This window comes from Sminthopsis crassicaudata, chromosome 2 (genome assembly GCF_048593235.1).
Source record: "Sminthopsis crassicaudata isolate SCR6 chromosome 2, ASM4859323v1, whole genome shotgun sequence".
Classification (NCBI taxonomy): Eukaryota; Metazoa; Chordata; class Mammalia; order Dasyuromorphia; family Dasyuridae; genus Sminthopsis; species Sminthopsis crassicaudata.
Window position 1 is genome coordinate 190,915,185 of NC_133618.1, and position 13,717 is coordinate 190,928,901.

Sequence of the window (13,717 nt, forward strand, 5' to 3'; positions counted from 1 at the left end):
ATAGGATCTGGCATTTTTTGTTTTTTGTTTTTTTTAAAGTGGCTTTGGTTTCTCTTCTGATGTGCTGTTTTATAAGCAGAATAAAGCTATCAGCCTATGCCAGATTTCTCTATCTCAATAGCTTCTCTGATCCCAGAGTTCTCCCCAGCCCATTTGGCACAATGTGCTAGTACCTAGTCCAACCCTGTCTGTACTGGTCTGTTTTTCCTCCCCTCGGAATTGACCTTTTCTGTTGAAATTCCAGATTCTTTTCTGCTGGTAAGTTGTGCTTCTAATCCTTGTGGTTTTTATCAGTCCAGTGTCATTTTTGAGGCTGATTTAACTAATTGGTATTGAGGGTGGAAGGGAGCTCAGAAATTCACGTGTATCTTCTCTGCCATCTTGGCGCCACCCTATTTTTTTTTTTAAAGGAATAGCAATTTTATTTTTTTCTTTTGCTTCTCTGGCTCTCAAAAAAATCTTTCCCATTTGTGTCACTATAGAAATTGCACTATGGTTAGGGTGCCTGAAAGACCACACAATATTTTGTTTATCAAAAGGATTGTGGGAAATAAAAATGTGCTTTGGTGTTAGTCTGCCATGGAAGTTTATCTGTTCACAGAGTGCCCTTTGTTCTTTGGCCCTATTTTTTTTCATGTCTTAGCCTCAATGAGAAGATGAGATCTTCACTTAGCAGCATGCTTCTTGTAAATCTGTAAGAATTCATTCACATCATCAGGAGACACCAGAATCACTTTTTCCATTACAAGGGCCATTGAGTTACACTCATATAGGACTCTCAGCTTTCCTTCATTGCCAAAAAAAAAAAAAAAAAAGTAGGCTGGATACAAAAAGATTCCTCCACATACTTTGGTGTACATCTGCCAATATGGAGCACCACAAAGAACTGTGGTATCTTGGAGACATTTCTTCTTCTGGATATATTCTGTTATTGCAGGATACAAGTCCCTGGCATAACACTCATTAGGACTATAGATATTGCCTTTTTTATCTTCACATCCTTTTCAACCAAAATGAATTCTCAAATAGCCAGATCCAGCACAGAAAAATTGACTCCACACGTCATAGCCAGCACTAACATTATAACGTTGTCACAGAGTGCATATCCAATAGCCATTAGATTCCTGCCAGACTGCAAGGCATTCTTTTTAGACGGTTCACCAGTTGAAGTATTTCTGTAGATACCAAAAACAGTTCCAATGGATGCAAGGCAGTCAGTGTTAGAAACATCCAGAGGATTAAAACCAACCATATATTTACCCCTTTTTCTATTTCTACTGTTATGGCATTTTTATCTTCTGATACAAAAACACAAGTAGCAAAGGATGACTTTAGCATTTTCATAACGAGGTCACTGGAGAGAACATCCAGTTTCTTTGATCACAATGATATTCATAGAGCCAGTAATTTCATAAAAATTTGCTATGCCTCTTTCCACACCACAGAGGAGATGATTTTGACAGTGGTGCAGAGTTTATTATGCAACGGTGATTCCACCAGTGCCCTTGGCTTTTCTGCCCTTCTCCATGAAGAAACAGGTCAAATTGTTGACATCACTGTTAAAGGGACTTGTCAGTCATGATTGGGTCTGAGGAGAGAATGTCTTTAAGGCAAAGAAATCCTGAACTTAGTAGGCAATTGGAGAGGGTGGAGTAGAGAATCTGAGCTGATCTCTGCATGCAGATGTGTACCCCTCCAAGTATTTACAAAAACCAAAAACCTGGCCATCACCCACTTCTGTTAACATTTGTAAATCCATGGTATTATTGAAAGCTCACTTTTCATGAGGAACTTTAATTATTTTTTAGGAATTAAATTTTATTATTCCAACATTGAACAGGCATTATTAGGTGTCTATGGTATACTAACTACTGAGATCAAACAACTTAGACTGTTAACAGAAATGTTCTATTTGTTTCATTATAATAATCGTGGGATTTTCTTTAGTGAATTTCTACATAACTACTTGGTATGTGTAGATTTTTTTCCCCATAGTAATGCTGTCCACCTTGAATAATTTAAATTTAACATTTATTAAACTCTAGAAGCAAAAGTATAGCTACTGAGACAGCATCTCTATTTCACCAAAGTTAAAGTAGAGGAATGTCAGCCATATAAAACATAGAATATACCATAGAATTCTCTTAAGTGAAGTAATATTCACTCCTTGAAAATTTCTACCTGATTTTAAAGTTATTTATACCTTTTCAAGCTATACTTAGAAGGTACAGTGCTATAATATTAGCATCAAAACAGGAGAGTCATTGTGATAGAGTGGAAAGAAAATTGATTTTGGAGTCAGAGGACTTGTATTAATATCCTGTTTTTGTTAACACATATGTGAAAAGTCATGTAGGCAATTCATTAAGATATTTTTGAGCACTAACTTTATGATCCTGTGAAGCAGAACACAGCCTCCCCAAAAAGGTTAACATAAGAATGTGGGTAAGGAGCCATTAATATAGATGGACATTTTCTGACATTATATAATCATGAATATCTACATATGTTAAAAAAAAATCCCTGGATTCAAGTTAATTTAAAAGACCATTTTATAAGGTAGTATTTACTATCATCATCATCTATGGCTAGATGGTGGGTAAACTTGTTAAGAAAATGCATTTATCTCTGTTTACCACCCTCTAGCCATTCAGTATCTCTTGATTTATATACTAAAATGATGGTGGAGGTTTTTATATTAAGGATAAAAATTTGCATGCAAGAAAAAAAAAGAAAAAATAGTGCCATACTACTATATTTAAATAAATATAGCAACTGAAAATATATCCTGATCTACACATAAATCTAGGTCATGCTCTTCCACTAATGCACTCAGTATCTGTGGGGGAGAATGAATATACAAGAAAACTTGACAAGGTTTGTGATTGAAAAACATACATGTGCCTAGGGCAATCCACAGCTCTGGAACTTTAAACTTTGATGTCTTTGTTCTGTATCAGTAATTATCCATAAAAGTTCCTAGAGAATTATAATTTCTATGTTAAAAAAAATATTTGAGCTGCTTTAACAGCTGAGTTGATCTATGCTGAGCTTACTAAATGGGCATAATATCTCATTCAAACCATATAGTCACTCACTTCCAGATGTAAATTTTGCTCTTGCTGATATCTGTCATTTCCTTTCTGTCTCTCCTTTTATCTTTCTGGATTCAGATACCAGATTCTTTCTTTCCTTTAGCTTATGATTAGTAACAGGATTTCATCTTATAGCTATAATCAGATGACATACAAGCACCTCATAAATATAGCAAGTCTCATGTCCAAGTCTCTTTAATATACACATTAACAACTGCGCCAGAATGCAGAAAAGTAAATCTACTCCTTTTCTCACTTTTATAAAAAAATCTGTATATAGGGACACACAACTATAATTTCAGTTACTAAAGGAAGCTCAGGTTTTTTAACTGATTGAGTTCATGAGTTCAAGGTGAATTAAGGTTTATTTGACCTCTGAGATTTAGAGGGCCACACTGTCTAAAGAAAAACCAATTGACCCTGCTTGAGAAAACAGCAGTGTTACTACTGTCCTGAAAAGTATTAAGATTGAACTATAAGTGACCTCTTTACTTCTAGGCTGGGGAAAACAGAGAGACTATCTCCAAAAAAGAGAGAGCAGATGGGAAATTAATTCTAAAAGAAGCCATTTTAGATGAAATGAAGAAACATTTACCTAATAAATGTAGTTCTTTCTAATGATTGACCCATTGATATGGCTGAAAGCAGAGTTTATTAAATGTGTATTGAATATGTACAATTTTTGTTACCTATACCATTTATAAATTAAGGAAGGAGTTGATATAAAGGCTCTTTTCATCTCTCTATTCTTTGTAACTGCTTAATATATATAGAATTTCTGTTTCAATTCTGTTGTCAATAATTTCAGTGCTTTCCACTGGTGATTTTAAGGTCAAAACCCCAGCTCACCTTGGCATAGCTCCCAGCTTTCTTCACATGTTACTGAACCACTCAGTTAAACTCTGTAGTCCCACAGGCTCCATCCCTGACATAATAATATATCTTCACAACTGAAATATTTTCTGCTTGTCATTAGGAAGGCTATAGTTCCACTGGCAGAAGAACCAGGGTCTGTCTCAAGACCTTTCAGTAATCCACTTAAAAGCTTTTCTTTTACCCTTTATTCTTTTTGTTCTTAAGAGTATGGAGAGATGCAAAGAAAAACATGCAGAAAAGTTTGAATATTCAATCAAATGAGGTATCTTTAAACTAGATATTTTTACACAATAATCCATTCCATGGAAAAATGATTAAACCTAGAATGACACAACCTGTTTTCAAATACTAGCTCTGATGTAAATGAAAGTGACCTAGCTGTACGAGTTCTAAAATTACATTATAAAGTAGTAGTCATCAAAACTATTTGGTACTGTCTAAGAAATAGAGTAGTTTATCAGTGGAATAGGTTAGGCTTATAAGACACAATAGTCAATATAGTAATGTAATGTTTGATAAACCTAAAGACTTCAGCTTCTGGGATAAGAATTCACTATTGGCAAAAATTGCTTGGAAAATGCAGAAAGTAAGCATTGACCAACACCCAACACCTTATACTAAGATAAAGTTAAAATGGATTCATGATTTATTTATGCTTTATTTTGACCAACAGTGATTTATGAATCATTTTGGGAGAGAAAAAAATCGGAGCAAAACGGAAAAAATCATGGGATTAAAACAAAACAAAACAAAACAAAAACAAAAACAAAAACAAAACAGAAAAACAAGGGAACATAGCATGTGTTGATTTACATTCAGTTTCTTTCTTTAGATTTTTTTCCTAGATGCAGGTCGCATTTTCTATCCAAAGTCTATTAGGATTGCTTTGAATCACTGAACCACTGAGAAAAACCAAGGCTTTCATAGTTGAGCTTCATATATCCTTGCTGCCACTGTGTACAGTATATTCCTGATTCTGCTTATTTCACTGAACATTACTTCATGTAAATCATTTCAGGCTTTTCTAAAATCAGTTTGTTCCTCACTTTTTACAAACAATAATATTTCATTGCCTTCATGTACCACAACTTATTCAGTCATTCCCTGATTGATGGGCATCTACACATTTTCCAATTCTTTGCTACCACAAAAAGAGATGCTACAAACATTTTTGCACATGTGGGTCCTCTTCCCTCCTTTATTATTTCTTTGGGATACAGATCCAGGATTGGCACTGTTGGGAAAAAGAGAATACAGTTTTACAGTCATTTGGGCATAGTTCTAAACTTCTCTCCAGAATGGCTGGATCATTTCACAACTCTACCAAAAATGCATTAGTGTCCCAATTTTCCCACATCCCCTCCAACATTCATCTCTATCTTTTCCTGTTATCTTTAACAATCTGAGAGGTATGAAGTGGTATCCAGAGTTTTTTCAATTTGTAATTCTCTAATCAATAGTTATTTAGAGGTTTTTTTAACATGAATATAGGAATCAAAATGCTCAAGTTAAAATAATGACTTTTATATTTATTTAGGCAAGATTACTATACATGGACAGTCACTTTATTATCCATAATTTCTGCTTCTTCAAATTACAAATGTATAACTAAAAAGAGGGCTATAACACATTGCTTAAGGTGTTGTGTCCTAGTACAACCCTATCTTAAACCCTTAAGACTAATAATCTAGAAGGCTAAAAAAAATCTGTGAACTATCATAGATTCCATGACTAATGCCAGAACAGTTGGGAAAACATCATTATTATTTATAATGTGGCCCTATCTATCCCTAAGGAAATACACAGGGACTCCAGGGATGGAATCAAGATGGCAGGGTAAAACCAGGAAGTTATTGAGCTCTCCTAGTTTCCCTTGAAAACTACATGAAACCAAACCTCTGAACAAAGTCTGATAGAATGATACCACTCATCAGCTCAAGATAGATGGAAAAACTTCAATAAAAGTCAATCCCACTGGAGTGAAAGGGATGTTAAGCTCAACTCAGTAAAAATCTGGGAAAGACAGTGAGAGGGTATTAATCACAGAAGATGAGCAACTGAGACCCTTGGTTCTGGTCAGCAAAGGAGCAGACAGTGAGGCAGCCTTCAGTTCCAGATCAGAAGGCAAACTCTGTGAATTAGGCTGTTTCCTGAAAAGAGTAGAGAAAGCTACCTAAATCCAAGGGGGTCCTATACTCAAAGCCAAGGCTTAGAGCTGCACAGGAGACTTGGGAGAGCACCCTATTTAATTCAGGGGCAGAGTTCAACCATAAAAGTAGAGAAAGAGGAAATACCCACAAAGTGATATGAATTAGTTTCAAGCCCTGTGAGGCTTTTTGGAAGTGCTCATAAAAGACTTTAAAAGGCAAATAAGAGAGGTAGAAGGAAATAATGAGAAAAGAATTGAAAGGTATTCAAGAGAGAGACATCTTAGCAAAGAAAGGCAATTCCTTAAAAATTAGAATTGGCCAAATGCAAAAATAAATAAATAAATAAATAAAAAATCCACTGAAGAGAACTTCAAAATGAGAATTAACCAAATGGGAAAAGAGATTCAAAAGATAACTGAAGAAAATCACACATAAAAACTACAACAGGGCATATGAAAGATAATGACTTTATGATGTAACGTGCCCTCCTGGCAGTTACAATTACCAGTCTGTCCTAGACCCAACAGAGTACCTTTGACCACTGACCTTTGTAGTGTCAACTATACCTGGCTCACCTCCTCTGAGGCCTTCAAATGTCTCTGACCACGATCTCTTGAATCTATAGCTTAATAAATGGTAGCACGCTCAAGAACAGCCACGTGTAATCTTAAAAGCCTTTATTATACCTACTCACATAATGCCCTGACTTGTTGGTTTCCGAGTGAACACCTGGTCAAAAGACCCACGTGTTCACTACCAAAATCCTTACCTCTTTTGGCTACCCATCTCAGCTTGGCCACCCAGGCTAGGGAGCCAGGGTAAAGAGCACCAGGTTAAAGAGAGTGACTTCTGTCTGCAGTGGGCTTATAAAGGGCCTGTGAGGTCACACACACAGCCAACCAGTGAGACAGTCACCCATTAGAAAGCTATCTCAATGTGGCCAAGATGCCACCTACAAGGCAGTCCTAATATCCACAGAGATTACTTCCTGGGGGACTCAAATCTCCCGTTGCACCGTGTTGGTCCATTTAAAGGGCCCTTACACTATGAGACATCAAGAATCTGTCAAACAAACTAAAAAGAACAAAAAAAAAAAAAAGAAAGAAAATGTAAAATACATTATTTGAAAAAACAGCTGACTTGGAAAATAAATCAAGAAGAGACAATTTCAAAAATTTTAATCTGCCTGAAGTCCATGACTAAAATAAAAAGAGCCTGGATAATATTCTTCAAGAGATCATCAAGGAAAACTGCCCAGATATTCTAGAAACAGAGGGGGAATGGTCATTGAAAGAATCTAGTGATCACTTCCAGAGAGAAATCCCACAAAGAAAACCCTGAGGAACATTGTTGCAAAACTCTAGAACTGCAATCTCAAAATAAAAGTACTACAAGATGCCAGACAAAAACAATTCAAATATCAAGGAACAACAGATAGGATTATTCAACATCTGACAACTTCTATAATAAAGAATCAGAGGATCTGACATATAATTGAGACTGATTCTGATGTGATAATAGCAAAGAAAAAGATATTAATTGGTGAGAAAAGGATTGTAATGAGAGAAGAGGGAAGAGGAATTATTATGGGACAAATTAGTTCACATGAAGAGCACAAAAGACTTATTATGATCATGAGAAAGAAAGGAAGGGGGTGAACATTATTTAAAGCTTGATCTCATCAGATTTTGCTCAAAGAGAAAATAACAACCATTCAGTTGGGTATAGAAATTTGTTGAACCTTATAAAGAAGTAAGACTAGAAAGAAGGAAAGAGAAGGGAGGGGCTGGATAGAAGCAAGAGTAGAAATACTAGGGGGGGAAAGGAAAGAGGAGAAAGGGGTAATAGAAGATAAAATAATGAGTAGCATGAGTAAAAAAAATATGAGGATCAGGATGCAAAGAGAGAATAAAAGTATATACAGAGGAGAAAATAGGATGGAGGGAAATAAAGAGCTGGAAATCATAATTGTGAATGGGAATAGAATGAACTCTCCCATAAAATTGAAGTTAAAAGCAGAGTGGATCAATAAATAGAATCTTACCACATGATGTTTATATTAAACATATTTGACACAGAGAGACATATAAAGAATAAAAGTAAAAGACTGGTGCAAAATTTCTTATATTTGGCTGAAGCCAAAAAAAAAAAAAAAAAAAAAAAGCAAGGGTAGAAATTTTGATCTCAGATAAAGCAAAAAAAAAAATAGATCTTATTAAATATGATAATAAAAATATATTTTGATAATGGGAACTGTAAACAACTAAGTAGTAATAAATTAAAGATATTAAAAGTATATGTACCAAGTGGTAGAATAGCCAAATTCCAAATTCAGAAGATTTTAAGCCAATTACAGAAGAAATGGGCAGCAAAACTGTATTAATTTATTCTATCAAACATTTAAAGAATAATTAATTCCAATACTATGTAAACTATTTGGAAAAATAGGTTTAAAAGGAATTCCACTAAATTCTTTCTATGACACAAATATAGTAGTGATAGCTTAATCAGGAAAAGCCAAAAAAGAGAAAGAAAATTATAGACCAAACTCCCTAATGAATATTTATGCAAAAATTTTAAATAAAATATTAGCAAAGAGATTACAGTAATTTATCAGTGAGATAATACTATGACCAAGTGGGATTTATACCAGGAATGCAGGGCTGGTTCAATATCAGAGAAACTATTACCATAATCAGCTATATTAATAACAAAACCAACAGAAATCATAAGATAATCTCAGAAGATACAGGAAAAGCTTTTGACAAAATACAATACCTATTCCTATTAAAAACATTACAGATCATTGTGATAAAAGGAGCTTTCCTTAAAATAATAAGTGGTACCTATATAAAACCAACAGTAAGCTTATTTGTAATGGAGAGAAACTTGACACATTACCAATAAGATCAAGGCTGAAACAAGAATACCCATAGACACCACTCTTATTCAACATTATACTAGATATGTTGGCTTTAGCAAAAAAGAAAAGAAAAAAAAAATAAAGAAATTAAAATAAGCAATGAGGAAATAAAACTATCACTCTTTGCAGATGATATGACGATATACTTAGAGAATCTTAGAAAATCATTTTTTAAAAAAAACCTCTTAAAACAATTTACAGCTTTAGCAAATGTGCAAGATATAAAATAAGCCCACACAAATCATCAACATTTCTATATATTACTGACAAAGTCTATCAGAAAGAGATAGAAAGAAATTTCACTTAAATAACTGTAAGCAAAGTAAAAATATTCAAGTGTCTATTTACCAAGAAAAACTCAGGAACTATATGAACACAATTATAAAACACTTCTCACACAAATAAAGTAAGATCTAAGCATTTAGGAAAATATCAATTTTCATGGGTAGTCTGAGTTAATATAATACAAATGACAATTCTGCCTAAATTGGTCTACTTCTTCAGTGCCATACAAAACTGCCAAAAAATTATTTTAGAGAACTAGAAAAAAAGGTCAAGAATATCAAAGAATAGATAGATAGATAAATAGATAGATAGATAGATAGATAGATAGATAGATAGATAGAAAGGAAGGAAGGAAGGAAGGAAGGAAGGAAGGAAGGAAGTGCTCTAAATCACTACTGATTAGAGAAATGCAAATTAAAATAACTCTAAGGTACCTCCTCACACCTCTCAAAATGGCCAAGAGGACAGGAAAAAATAATGATAAATGTTGGAGAGGTTGGGGGAAAACCAGGACACGAGTGCATTGTTGGTGGATTTGTGAAATGATCCAGCCATTGTGAAGAGCATTTTGAAGCAATGCCAAAGAGCTATCAAACTGATCCTAGTAGTGCCCCTACTGGGTCAATATTCCAAGGGAATCATAAAGGAAGAAAAAGGATCCATATGGGCAAAAATATTTGTAGCAGCTCTTTTTTGCAGTAGCAATGAATTGGAAAATGAGTAGATGTCCATTAATTGGGGAATAGCTGAACAAGTTGTGGTATATGAAAGTAATGTAATATTATTTTTGTATGAAAAATGATGAACAAGCTGATTTTGGAAAGACTTGGAAAGATTTCCATGAATTGATGTTAAATGAAACACGTAGAACCAGGAATTCATTTTATACAATAACATCACAAATGTGCCATGATGAAGTATGAAAGACTTAATTCTCAGTAGTTCAGTGATCCAAGGCAATCCCAATAGGCTTTGTATAGAAAATGTCCTCTGCATCCAGAAAATCAAATATGGTGGTTGAATGTATATCAGCACATACTGTGTTTACTTCTTTTCTTTCTGTTTTTTTCCTTTCTCATGGTTTTTCCTTTTTGTTCTGATTTTCCCTCCCAACATGATTCATAAAACAATGTGTATTAAAATAAATAAATATTTTTAATTAAATTAAATTTTATAAGAAGGAAATAATATGGGAATTTTTCAAGAGTAATGAAGCAGCAAAATTTAGTAAAATATTAAATTAAAAAATGGGCATTCAATAAACTTACAGACTTTTAAGATTTTGTCTCAAAAAAACCAGAAATTGGTAGAAAATTTAACATGTAAGAGCCAAATTCAAAGACAAACGTAAAAAAATTAATAAAGACAAATTATGTATTATGTGTGGAAATGTAAACCATGTAATGTCTAAGATTGATGATGTTAGTAATTGGGTATTCCATAAAAGATTGGGGTAGAACTAAGTATGAAGTCATTCTAAACAGCAAAACCATTTGACAAAATATAAAAATAATAATTATGCTATATGGATGAGCTGTAATAACCAGAACCAACTGAAAAATAGATAGGGGAGGAGGCCTGATGGTTCTGAAAACCTACTCATATCAAAATTGGTTTATAAAGAAAAATCATACATACATATACACATATATTAATGAAGCATCTTTAATCTCATATTTTTCATGAGCAAAAACTATGTAGTCAATAAATATTTATAAATAAAATATTTCATTTTTCATCTTTTTAATGATTTTTTTGTGTGTTTTATAATGAGTACTCTATATTGGTACAAAAGTTATTATATTTCATTTTAAAATAATAAATATGAATCTTTAGAGGTATAGTTTTAAAAATTTTCACTGATTAGGTAAACAATCAAAAAATTTGGAGACTGGGGTTTCAAGCTTTTAAGAAACCAAGTCAGAATAAAGAACTTTGTTTTCATTTGAGTTTACATGGGGGGCAGCTAGGTGGTGCAGTGGATAGAGCACCAGCCTTGAATTCAGGAGGACCAGAGTTCAAATATGGTCTTAGACACTTAACACTTCTTAGCTGTGTGACCCTGGGCAAGTCACTTAACCCCAGCCTCAGTGGGGGGAGGGGGGGGAAGGGTTTACATGGAATTTTGAACACTACATACTTATACTGTTCCACTTTCAACCCTTGTTGAATCTTGCCTTTAAAAATATGCATAAAGATAGAAAATATAATTGTGGTTTTTGTCTTATGGAGCTAGCATCATTTATTTATAGCTTCATTTCATGGGAATGAGGTAGTATAAATTCATATATAAACATTACTCACACACTTTTACATATTTTTCATTCACTGGTGGTTTCTTTCATTGTCTTGGCATATCAAAGAGTTTTTTGGCCTATCCTACCATGCTAGAAAAACTTGTATCACTGGGATTCTTACAGTGTGCTTGCCTCAGGATCAATACAATAAAATGCAAATATTCTAATGCCCATTCGAGTATTGACCACAAGGTGATGTACTCTTGTTCTCAGTCACCCATGAAAATGTCTATGAAGTTTAAAATTTATGTCAGTAGAGAAAGCAATGAAATTTTCAGATCTTTGGAAGGCTATAGAAAAAGACAGATGTGAAATTAAATACATATGTTGAAAATATTTAAATATATGTAAAAATTGAATTTAAAAATAAGTATAATAGTTCAATTTTAGGCAAAGGCCCAATATGTTTTTATGCCTTATTATGAACTGTTATTTTCTAATGATTACATATGTATATTTATATATGTATATATAGGTAAGTATGCATACACACATATTTGTAAATGTTTTACATATGTGTATATATGTGAACACTTTTATATGTATTTTATTTTCTGAAAAGAAAAATAATTGTTAGATTAATTTACACACATATTTAATTACTGGAAGAAATTTTATTTCATTTTATAGTTTGAAAATCTATAAGATAAAATGGGCCATAATTTTCATTAAAAAAAAATTAGTGATAATAATAACATTTAAATAGTATGTTATGGTTTACAGAATACTATGTACTAAAACTACACTGGAAAATTTGAGCTATTTATTATCTCCATTTTAATAGATGAGACAAAAGAGCTAATTAAAGGTTATGTGATTTATTCAGAATCAAACAGCTAGTGAATATTTAAAGTAAGATTTGAACTCTTATTTTTATGATTCAAAGTTTCAAGTTCTCGTACCACCTTTTTGCTTTAGTTATATTTTCTTATTTCTTTTAGCAGTTTAGTAGTTCTTATTTCTTTTAGTAGTATCATATTGTACTTGAAAACACCAATGCATTGTTTATTTAAATTACTATTTTGTTCATGTATACAGATTTTTCAAATCCAATTTGCTATAATAAGCAATGATTTTTTAACTAAAAAGTAACATCACTGTAGATATTTGTCTCAGAGTTATTCCTTTTCCCTGTTCATTTTTCCAATCTTCAAAACGACATCAGACAAAACATTTACAAACATTTGGACATGTGTATAAAATAATATACATCCGTAACACTCCAAATGTCAAAAATAGGGAAGCCAAGCAGTTACAATTTGAATGTAGAAATAAATACAACAAATCAGATCTATCCTCATATATTAGAGAAAAGACTGATTACAGCAATAAGATATTGCACTGAGAATATTTGCTAAGCATAATTTCCATTGACATAAAACTTTATATTGTAGTTTACTGAGATAATGAACCCTACTTAAATGTGAGGTTATTGGCAGACTCGGATTTATCCCCCAATCAGAAATGACAAGTTTCTAAAAAATCATAAGTCATATTACCTATAACCTAACAACTAGCTGTGAAGCTATTGTATGGAAAGAATACCATGCTAAGTCTTTGTAGTAAAAAAGGCATTTGCAATATATCAAGAAATTTTATAGTTGGGGTAAAGGAGGAAGAAAAGAATGCTGAGGAAATGGGGGAAGTAAGATCAAGAGCAGCTATGGGAGTCTTAAAAAAATGAAAATACAATATGTCATAGACTTCAGGTTACACTGTATCTTTTCACCAGGCGCCAATTCCTTCACTAATTATAAAAACATTTCCCCTATGCATTCTATATTTCTTAAGCCTTCAGAAGTGACATTCACTTTTTCTCCATGACACTTAGATTTCTCACTGAAGAACATTGCACTCACTTATATCTGACCTATTACATTGGTCTTGAGTCTTAAAATTAATAACTCTCAGCTGCTCAGACAACCTTGATTTCATCATAAATTATATTTCTTGATCTTTGAATGAATATGCTGTTACAAAGCTTGCATGTTTTGTAGTTATCCAAAAGTCTTTAGTGAAAATAGATATTTTCCAGAAAAGTTTGTGAGGAATTTCCCTGTAAGAGATTTGAGAAAGCTGCAGAAAGGGAGA

General features: G+C 33.1%; 1 pseudogene; it reads right to left on the minus strand.

Annotated features, from left to right (window-relative positions):
• Positions 1-665: 665 nt before the first annotated feature.
• Positions 666-3,952, minus strand: LOC141552699 (fructose-1,6-bisphosphatase 1 pseudogene; annotated as a pseudogene).
• Positions 3,953-13,717: the final 9,765 nt, after the last annotated feature.